Here is an 8,756-nt window from a genome sequence, read left to right as displayed (position 1 = left end):
CTGTGTTTATATATACATAGTTGCTGGTAATCAATCTAAGTTATGCATATCAAAAAACTAACTGAAACTAATATATTTCTTCAACTGAATAGATAAAGCCCTATAACTCAGACGTAATAGATATCTATTCCATAAACCAAGGAATAGAACAAATCTTCTAAGCTGACTGCCTTCAGATACTGGATGACATAACAAATGCTGATGATGTGTCAAATCCTGATGACACATCAAATATTGATGACCCCGAACCAGCCAGATCCCGAGCTTCTTCTGATCATTGGGATCAGTACGTACAAGCTCTCCCCAATTTATGCCTAATGTAATGAAGCACAAATTTCCTTCTCAATTATGCCAAAAGCAATTACAAAATGTTTGAAGGAGTAAATATTACTTCAGTATCCTCAGATAACTGAAAGTTATTTCCATAAAGTTTTTAAACCTTTCTTCCTCCTTGTCTTGAAGGACTTACTAAGCTTTTTTTCTTCAACTATCTCTTCTCTTTAGTGTCTTCTCCAAGCTGATAGATGGCTGATCTTAGTTTAAAAATTGAGATTTTGTAATCTCAGATCACCAATCTACATAAAGCTTAAACTGACATCTTCATGATCAGGACTGAAGAACAACTGAGGATTGTTAAGAAAACTTTTGGAACTACAGCTCCCTTTTCCATCTTCATTCTTGACCAGTATAAGTTCTGTACATAGGAACATAATCACCATTACATTTATCATCCTCTGTCATGACTCTTCTTCTGATGACTTCAAGTATCATAGAAGACCAATTTCTGGTGACACTGTTCTCAACTCTAAGAAGATAGTGAATGTATTTCAATTCTGTCACAGTCTTCATCAAGAGTTGCTGCAAGGTAAAACTCTTTACTTTACCATCTCTCAAAAAGTACAGAATCTCTTCTCTGACATCATTATCATTTATCTTTCTATAAACAATCTTCAAAGCTTCAACTTTCTCAAGGTATGAAGGAAAAATTCTTTCACCAAGATTGTCAGTAAGAGTATTTGTATCCAACAAATCAGACCGTAGAACCTCCATTTCAGAATGACCAATACCTCCTCTGGTTCGAGTTTTGATAAGCTTCAGCTTTTCATTATATTCCACCCAAGAGGGTTTCTTGACGGACTTATTAATATCTTCCTGCTCTAAAATAGAATCCCTTAGCCCTGCTGACACAAATTCAACATGCTTGAACCCTTTAGGATATCGAATGTATAAATATCTTTCCATCTTTTATCCTTCTTGCTGAGAGGAGCATAACTTGTAGACAAATCATGAATCTTTCCTTTTGTTTTATGCCTAGCTCTCTATTTGATTTTATAACTCTCTGCACATAATCTTTGCATGCTTGATCAACTTTCCTTCTGTCAACTCTTTCTTTTTCATCAACCTCTGAATTATGAGGAGTAACTACTGTAGTAAGAGCTGAGGCATTTAATGCTTTGATCACCTTTTTATCAGAGTCAAAATCAGCTATCAAGTTCATAGCATTAGGAGCTGCTTTTGCTTCAGGATTTGAGTCTGCTTCAAGAGTTGCATTCTGATTTGTTGTATCAGTTTGATCAATGTTAATGGCTAATCTTTTCTTCCTTTAAACAATCAACTCTTCTAGCTTCTGAACTTCTTCTGCTCCTTCATGTCCTTGTACAGGAACATACCTTCTCTGGATAGGACATTCAGAAATGCACAATTAAATGCAGTCACTTGACTTGGTTTAGAAGTCCTTCCTCTTCCTCCTCTTCCTCTAGCTCTTGTAGATCTTCCACCTCTTTTTCCTCTTCCTTTAGAAGTGTTGGCTTCAGCTTCAATTTGAGCCATTAACTCATTCTATTGCATAACTGCTTCTTCAGCTGTTAGATCAAGAAATTCTTCAGTTATTGATCCAAGAGCACTCCTAGCATTCTTTGCTTAAACCTCTTATCTTTTTAGTACAAGATAATCTCTTCACCTGTTTCCTTGTGTCTGTAAGGAAAGAATAACCCTTTAGCATCTACTAAATTAGAGATTGTAACATCATCAGTCTCAGGAGCATCAGTAGTAGTCTTGTGCTTAGCTTTATAAGCACCAGTAGACTTCTCTTGTCCTGAAGAACCAGTCTTCTTGGAATGTTGAGGTTGTTAAGCAGTAGAAGCAATTTGAATATTTGTAACTGGATTTTTATCACCACCATCATCAATATCTTTATCCTTTATCTGAATAGAATCTGGTGTACATTTTGTAGCAACTATCTTCTCCCCCGTTTTGGCATCAGTATTTGAAAGAAGAGAAAATAGAGCATCCAGTTTATCAGCTATAGAAGATACCTTATCTTCGAAAGAGGAAAGTCTAGAGTCCATGTTGTGTTGAGATTGAACAACACCTTAATGACAGTTTTCACACTTGTGATTTCAGCCGAAGTAGGTGTGTTGAGCATGAATGCATCAATTTTATTCTTGACAACAGCATGAGACTTCTTCATATCATCAAGGTCAGAGTGAATTCGTATGACAGAAATAGTGGAGGTCTTAAGATGCAATTTCAGATCAGGAATTTGAATTTCATCATAGGCCCTATGAAAATGTTGCAAGCTAGCAACAAATGAGATAGAACTATTTGCATATCTCCACTTAAAATCCTATTCAGTCTATCGAAAATGCTCAGCATCAGCATTGTAATAAGAAGGATTTTCATTGAAATGTGAAGAAGAACCAATATTGGACTTCTTAGATGCATCAATTACAGTCTTAAGCTGAGCTGTGTCAGAATTATCATTATCACTGTCATCATCAGAATCAGACAGACCCTCAGAAGAATTTGCAAAACTAGGCAGAATTGTTTTGCCTTTAGAAGAATCCTTTGCAATAGGTGCATGTGGCTGATGAGATCCTGAAATATAAACAAGGTAACACCTAAATCTCTCTTTTCTTTTCAAGTGATCTCATCACTTCTCACATAATATATTACTTTTAAGAGTAATATGGTTCTCATAGAAGAAACTTTATAAGAGATAAAAAACTTATAAAATTCTTGTCTCAAAGCTACCTCTCCTTTATCCAGTACAGGAGACTGCCACTCAAAAATTTAATTTTCTCACATGGTATTTTCACACAGTCTCACCGAAAGGCTCAGTCACACACTTAGCAAATAAATAAGAGATGGATGAGAAGAGTAGTATGCTTGTCAGATAAATAGAGGTAACCTCAAAGAAGATACTATTTATAATCATACAAACATGAGAACTATATAAGAGAATTAGCAATACCTGAAGGTGAGTCCTCAAGTGGAAGTGATGATAGTGGAGGAACAAACAGCACATTAGGATGCATTTGCAAACTCACAATCAGTAAAGGATCATCAATGGTAGTTATTACAGTTGAAGGATGAAGCTCAGTAGGATCTGATGTAACATCAGGATTTGACTTGTCAAGATTAAGTGAGGGATCAATATCAGTACTTTGAACTGATGGTTCTTGTGGGTTCTGAGAAATGTGAGCTGCTTTAGCAAGTGTTTGTGAAGGTTCTTGTGTGCTCTTCTAAAAAATAGGATCATTGATAATTTCATCCACCTTTGACAATACCTCCTGATGAGCCTTATTTTCCTTTAGTAGTTGGTCAGAGTTGACAAGAAGATCACTCTGAGAAATATCAACAATGATTTGTGCACCCTCTTTGTCTGCATCATCCCTTTGAGAAGATGGTTCTTGTGTGACTGGATGTGGTGCCGTTGCTAAATCCCTTTGAGACTAAGGTTCTTATGGACTGACATCGATAGCAAGGGGCTGAGTCTTTTTCTTCTTTCTGATGTACCCAACCACTTCTTTATTTTTTCTTTTCAACCTTCTCTTTTCAGCTATCTTGAGCACAACAGTTGCTTTGATCATTGGAAGCTTGTTGAGCATATCACTAGCATTAGTAGTTGGCTCCTTGGTTCCAGTAGTGTCAATAGAGTCATCAGGATTTTCAATAGTTGATTTCTTGATTTTCAACATAGACCCAATGGGCATCTAATCATTAGAGTTAGAATTATCTTGCATGATCAGTCTTCTTTTCCTGACTGGAAAATATTCTTCTTTCTTCCTACTCTCACTCAGTGAGGCTTGTATAGCTTTCTGTCCAGATTTGACAGATTTCTTAACTAGCCTTTTCTTTGTTATAACTGATGCCTTTTGGGAGACATCAGAGGAGGCTAATTTAGAAGCTGGATATGATTGCTGTTTGGAAGAAGAAATGTTTGGGTTAGAAACAAAATGGGTAGTTTCTTGTCTCACAGCATCAGGAACTGTGACAGAGGTGCCAGCATCAGGATTTGTAGGCACTTGTGTAGGAGTAGGTCTATTTCTCAACATAAATTGTCTAACCTCTCTAGGCAGGAAAGGAGGTCCTGAAAATTCATTATTTTCATCCCTTTTAATGTGATCAGTGATAGCTTTTTCAGAAATTTGAAAAATAGGAAGTAATTCATCATCATCAAAAGTAGCATTAGGCATAGAAAATTGAAAATCAGTTGAAGGAATCTAGTATAACCTATAACTCCTGATGCATCTGCTCTCTTAGAAATTATGAATTGTAGTATAGTATTACCATAATCAAAATTACCAGAGTAAAGAAGAGAGTACCCAATTTTCATAGAAGTGGATGGAAGAGCATCAAAATTTGTTGTTTTGTTCAAGAAACACCTGCTGATGCAATCAAAGAAGAAATTCCATTCTCTCTTCAGGTTTTTCCTTTCCAGTTTACCAATGGTTGTTATTTCACCTTTATACCTAGGGTCCTTAGCATATCAAACAGCTGCTCAGTTGCATAGGTATTAGGAGCACCATCACAAGCAGGAAATCTCAGAGCTTGAATCAGAACATCAACATCAACCTCATACACGTGGCCCTTATATTCAAAAGAAAAGCTAGTGTTTGTTGCATTACCAAAATTGTGTTTCATACTTGCATTACATCCCTGTATGACACCTTGGTAGGATTCGTAAGAGCATACCCAATTGGACATTGGAGTAAGTGATAAGTGGCATTTTATACCACTTAGAACGTCTTAAAATGGCTTAAATTGGTGTCTTGAAATCAAGTATTTTGTGTATTTGATGCGTTTTTCTAGTGTTTATGCATTTCAGGGTATTAGTTGCATTTCGGGGGAGGAATCATCAAGAATAAGCCTTGGCATGTGTTCACCATTGCGAGAGGAAAGGAATGGGCAGATTACGGCGAAGAAACGGAGCAAGCTTGGAATTTTTCCAGTAGGGTCCTCCGCGCCCGCGCAGCAATGCTGAGCGGCCGCGCAACAGCCTGCGCGCCCGCGCAAATATGCTGAGCGGCCGCGCAAGGTCGGGGAAAAAGCTGAATTATTTTAGACTTCTACTTCTGTGTGGCTTCCAACTTCTATGTAATCTGAGTTTTATGGGACTATTATATAGGTAGATTTGAGACGTTTTCACAGAGAGTATTAAGGGGATTATGTTTTAGATTGTGTTTTACGCAAGAAGCGAAGGAGATAAGGAAGAAGACCGATTTAGCACACCGCAACGAAGGGGAAGCATATATTCTTGTGATTCTTGTTTTGTTGTAACGTTGGATGCTAGTTTTCTTGCTTTGACTTATTTACTCTTGTGACGTACTCTGTTTTAATTTAATTAGTGTAGTTATTATTTTCTTGTGTTGTTTGTCATGATTTCATATGAACCCATGATGGCGATAAGTTCTATTATGGGCTAATCGTGATCATGGGGTTACAACGGATTTATTATGGAATTCTTTAGTTAATTGTTTAATACTTTAGTGTGTGATGATTGCATGATATCTAGTATTGGTTGTGCGTATTCGTCTTATGTGCGTCGCGAACATATAAGAGTGGGTGTTAATCTCTTGTGAAGCGACGGTGGATCTTGAGATTTAGAACTTGCCATGCTAGCATAGGTTCATGTACGTTGTGCATGATTAGTGAGTAACTCTAACAGTTTTATTTGCCCTATGTAATCAAAAGGGATAACTTGTGCTTAAATCGTTGTGTTGTCAATTTCTGTAGACATATAGGAACTCAACATAATTGATGACTATTCAACTTCTATCTTAATTGTGGATGCTTGGTAGAATGGTATTAGTACAATGAAAGTTGGCTTTTATCAGTTTCGTGTTATTCGATTAATGTCATCACTGTCACATGCTAAAGGTAATAACAATGGCTATAGAAGGAAGTAATAATGAAGTTGTGATCTCATGAGTGTTTTATTATTGATAAATTGAAGTGTTAGTTAAGTGGTTAATTGAATAGTTAATTATAGTTAATATTTAATCAACAATTTTAAGTGTTATTATCTTAACATTGAGAAGTAATCATACATTGGTGAGTGAGTTTAATTAGACAATAATTTAGTCTGAGTCTCTGAGGGAACGAACTAGAAAGTATTCTATATTACTTGCGAACGCGTATACTTGCGTGAATATTAGTGCGTGTTTTCGCCCTAACAAGTTTTTGGCGCCGCTGCCGGGGACTCGGCGTATTTGTTTAGTTTATGTACTTACCATCATTGGTCATTAGGACTCAGTGATTAGGACGTAGTAGTTACTTACTCTTTTCGGTTGTGTTTCAGGTACTTTAGCAAGCGTTTATGCAAACTCGTTCTCGTGCTCGCAAGAGGACTTTAGATACAGCTGAGGAGACAGACGAAGTTCTTGATATTCCGGAGAAGTTAGATTTTGAGGATTCGGATTCAGGAACTGAGCAGAAAGAACCAGTAAACATGGGAGATCGTATTGTTCAAGCTGATCTAGCTCTTATGGATTTTTCTCGGCCTAAAATTGATGACATTCAGTCAAGCATCCTTCATCCGGCTATTCAAGCTAATACCTTTGAAATCAAGCCGGGCACTATTCAGATGGTGCAGAATTCTGTTTCTTTTGGAGGAGCGGCAACGGAAGACCCCAACATGCACATAAGGAATTTTGTCGAGATCTGCAGCACTTTTAAGTATAATGGCGTGACTGATGAGGCTATCAAGTTGAGGCTTTTCCCATTCTCACTGAGGGATAAGGCTAAAGACTGGTTACATTCTGAACCAGCTGGGTCCATCACTACGTGGCAAGATCTTGCGCAAAAGTTTCTGGTGAAGTTTTATCCAATGGCAAAGACTGCTGCTATGAGGAGTGCTCTTACTCAGTTTGCGCAGCAACCTACAGAATCTATGTGCGAGGCTTGGGAACGCTACAAGGAAATGTTGAGAAAATGTCCACATCATGGAATGCCGGATTGGATGGTGATCACTGGTTTTTATAATGGTTTGGGGGCCCAATCTCGGCCCATGCTCGATGCAGCAGCTGGAGGAGCCTTATGGGCTAAAAGCTATACTGAGGCGTATAATCTTATAGAGACGATGGATGCAAATGAGCATCAAAACCCAACTCAGAGGATGACGTCAGGCAAGGTCGCAGGTATTCTGGAAGTTGATGCAGCCACCGCTATTGCAGCCCAGCTCCAAGCGCTATCAATGAAGGTTGATTCTCTGGCTACGTATGGAGTTAATCAAATAGCTATGGTTTGTGAGTTTTGTGCAGGTTCTCATGCTACGGATCAGTGTTCTCTTGTCAACGAATCTGTTCAGTATGTGAATAATTATCAGTGACAACAGCAGCCTGTGCCAGCGACCTATCATCCTAATAACATAAATCATCCAAATTTCAGTTGGGGGAATAATCAGAATGCTATTCAGCCACCATATCAGCAAGGAGTGAGTAAACAGTTTAACCCACCTGGATTCCAGCAACCACAGCAGTATGCTACAAGGCAATCATATCCTCAACAGGGAAGTGCAGCTGCACCTACTAGTGCTGATTTTGAGGAACTTAAGCTGTTGTGCAAGAGTCAGGCGGTTTCTATCAAGACCTTGGAAAATCAAATCGGTCAATTAGCCAATGCAGTGCTCAATCGTCAACCTGGCACTCTTCCCAGTGACACGGAAGTACCAGGCAGGAAGGAAGCTAAAGAGAAAGTCAAGGCTATTACCTTAAGGTCTGGAAAAGTAGCTGAGGCTGAAAAGGCAAAAGAAGTAGAAGCTGAAATTAGAGAAGAAGAATCTAAGCAAAAGGAGAAAGTGGCGGAACCAAGGAAGACTACTGTTGAACACACTCTACCTGAGGCTAATACAGGGGAGAAACAACTCTATCCTCTACCACCTTTTCCTAAGAGATTACAGCAACAAAAGCTGGATAGACAGTTCGGGAAGTTTCTGGAGGTGTTCAAGAAACTTCACATCAATATACCTTTCGCTGAGGCTCTGGAACAAATGCCTAGTTATGCGAAGTTTATGAAGACTATTCTTTCAAGGAAGGTGAAACTGGATGACCTTGAAACCGTTGCTCTCACGAAAGAATGCAGCGCTGTTCTGCAACAAAAGTTACCACCAAAACTGAAAGATCCAGGAAGCTTCACCATTCCTTGCACCATTGGCAATCTAACTTTTGACAAGTGCCTTTGTGATTTGGGAGCAAGCATTAATCTGATGCCGTTGTCGATCTTTAAAAAGCTGGATCTGCCTGATCCAAAACCCACATACATGTCGCTACAATTGGCGGACCGTTCCATTACTTACCCAAGGGGCATAGTTGAGGATGTGCTCGTCAAGGTGGATAAGCTCTTCTTTCCAGCAGATTTTGTTATTCTGGATTTTGAGGAAGATAAGAAGATTCCCATAATCTTGGGGAGGCCTTTCTTGGCTACTGGCCGTACCTTGATAGATGTGCAAAAAGGGGAACTTACTATGCGGGTCC

General features: G+C 38.6%; 1 non-coding gene across 1 annotated transcript; it reads right to left on the bottom strand.

Annotated features, from left to right (window-relative positions):
• Positions 1–7,126: 7,126 nt before the first annotated feature.
• On the bottom strand, positions 7,127–7,233 carry LOC141681532 (small nucleolar RNA R71). The gene has a single exon (XR_012558960.1). It is a non-coding gene; the product is annotated as a small nucleolar RNA R71 (small nucleolar RNA).
• Positions 7,234–8,756: the final 1,523 nt, after the last annotated feature.

The sequence above is a fragment of the Apium graveolens genome, chromosome 8 (assembly GCF_009905375.1).
Source record: "Apium graveolens cultivar Ventura chromosome 8, ASM990537v1, whole genome shotgun sequence".
Lineage (NCBI taxonomy): Eukaryota > Viridiplantae > Streptophyta > Magnoliopsida > Apiales > Apiaceae > Apium > Apium graveolens.
The sequence above is the reverse complement of the archived record's forward strand: the minus strand, read 5'-3'. Positions and strand labels throughout refer to the sequence as shown.